At 34.6% G+C, this 2,505-nt stretch overlaps 1 protein-coding gene across 1 annotated transcript in view; it reads right to left on the reverse strand.

Annotated features, from left to right (window-relative positions):
* Positions 1–2,505, reverse strand: part of LOC104159778 (rho-associated protein kinase 1-like) — an 18,643-nt gene that overhangs the window by 10,333 nt on the left and 5,805 nt on the right. The gene's annotated exons all lie outside the window — the stretch shown is intronic.

Consider the following 2,505-nt stretch of genomic DNA (forward strand, 5'->3'; position numbering starts at 1 on the left):
AAACAAACCAGATCCACATTTTCCAAGGGAAACAACAAAAGGAGAGCGCACAAGAGCAAGCAAAGCTACAGAGGTGTCCCATTACTCACAGAAGATAAGCATAGGAGATAAATAAATAAGGAATGCAGGAAGAATCAACTAGATATAAAGAATAAGAGACAATCATTTTATTCAAATTTTCAGTTGACAATTTTCCAGAGAGTAAATTAATAACATATCTTCCTACCACGAAACTACCGAAATAATTTAGCAATGATATAAAGAAGCGTCACAATAAAATTAGCATTTTGCCTAATGTGAATCATAGATTTAAAAAACCCCTCCAGCTAACTGATACTGGGTTTTGATAGATGCTTTTTAAATTATGAAGCCAGCTAATAGCAGTGAGAAGCTATTGTGATTCCATTAATCTGAAATGACGTGGTAAAAAGTCTCACAATTTTGTAAATGTGAGAATGAAGTAATCAAAATTTCACTCCATAATTATAAATTTGTTTCATAATTGAGAAAAATTTTGTAAATTTTTTTTAAATGATCATAAAAACGTGATTTATAAAAGAAGTGTCAGAGTACAGCTAGTTACAGCTAACGTATGCATTCTTTACATAAACTTAACTGGCAGCACTGAAAACTTCAAAAGCATTAAGTTAAAATTTGCTGAAACATTCTCCACAGATATTTATGTAAGAAGGAGCTACTGGTCTCTTTTATCCTTCAGGGATAATTCTATGTGAAGTGTATCCCAGGAAGCTCTGAAAATGCACCCAAATGTGTAAAAGATACTGTCCATACACTCTGTTACGTAAAATTACAATGAGACTGACAGCCTAGCCTTGTATAAGGCATTAAAATTATGCATTAAAAAACCCTTCCCGCATTAGCCCTACAGCATACAATATTTAGAAGTGGACTACACTTTAAAATACCAAATAATTTCCTAACGTTTCTCCACACACAATAACTTCAAAATACCGGGGGACCACTGAACTATTGAAATTCTAATTGGGAGAAAGGTGTGCTAGCAGAACTCATTCCAGGAAGCAAACTTCCTGGAAAAATGAAGGAAATTTGTATTTCCCTGCCTTTCATATCTGCATAAGAATCTTGGGGGGTGGGGGTTTCCCTCGCCCAGGCCCCTCCCCAATTCCTAAAATTCAGTAGCTTTGGAAAAGGAAACCTATTTCCTTCACGTCTGCAGGCATCACAGATAATCCTTACCCTATTTTGAATATTTTGATTGATTTTTTACATCAAGAGAAGATTCTTCCATTTCTAGAAATTTTAGAAATATCCTAAACTCAAGCCTCCATTGCAAAATAAAGTGATTAATTGCTAATAAAGAACATAGTATAAATGACTGCGATTCAAAAGGAATATAGTATGGATGACTGTGACTGAAAAGGAGTAAGTATGCATCTGTGGAAATTGTGACATATGAAAATGTGGAAAGATCCAATAATGGTAAATTTTAAAAGATGCACCATGTACTATGTTGCTTATAGGGACACTGTGACTAGGAGTTTTTCTAAGTTCACTTCTATTTCAGCACATCCTGAAAGAAATTTCAAAGGAAGTAGAAAGTGGATGAACTATTACAAATGAATCAGTTGACATTCTTTTCTGTCTACTACAAATCTATTTTAGCAAGCAAATTCTATTTGCATGAGAGATGATTTCTGAGCTGTGAATAATGTCTTGCAGTTGAAAATAACCGTTTCTGAATGTACCCCTTTTCAACAAAGCTAACATTCGTCTGGAACCAAACGTATTCTTGAAAGGGTAGATAAGCCCTTTCATTCCAACCTTGCCACAAAGGTTTGTCTCAAGTAGTATTTATAGTGTATTTTAATTTCCCTTGACAGAGTTAGCTAGCACGACTGCAAATGCTCATCTGGCCATTTCACAAATATTTGATCCAGAAGAACAATATTTATGAGTGTTCTGATTAAGTAATTAAGAAAATATGCGCTATCTAGACTACAAAAAAAGATTCTTCCATTCCTGTCTTTAAAAATAGGCTCAAAACTATTGCCTGACAACTTCCATGTATTTTGGAAAGAACCCCAGAATTGATAATTCATATTTCCAATCCAGAAAAATCCAAGATAGGCCTCAAAAATATCTGATAGCTAGCTGGACCCGAACAGAATATGAAGAAAGAATTCCATAAAGGCTACATATCTTACAATTATCTCTGAATATATGTTAAATGTGGATTTGCATTCCAAACGTCTTCATGGTTAGTATTCCTATTGCCAGGATTCATTGTGATTCAGTATGATAAATATGAATTCTAACAGTAAGTCTTCAATAAAATAACACAAGACAACCATGACCGTACTGATTTATGAGACTTTTTGTTGTTTTGGAGCTAAGCAATACAGGCGCTTTCATGAGCAGCAGAACATCTCTCTCCAAAGTTCAAGAATTCCTACTCCTCAGACTCTTCCATAGTAACCAAAAACCTGGAGATACTACCTTGCTAATTCTTTCCAGTCCGCTCTT

The sequence above is a fragment of the Cariama cristata genome, unplaced genomic scaffold, assembly GCF_000690535.1.
Source record: "Cariama cristata isolate BGI_N322 unplaced genomic scaffold, ASM69053v1 scaffold20390, whole genome shotgun sequence".
NCBI classification, from domain to species: domain Eukaryota; kingdom Metazoa; phylum Chordata; class Aves; order Cariamiformes; family Cariamidae; genus Cariama; species Cariama cristata.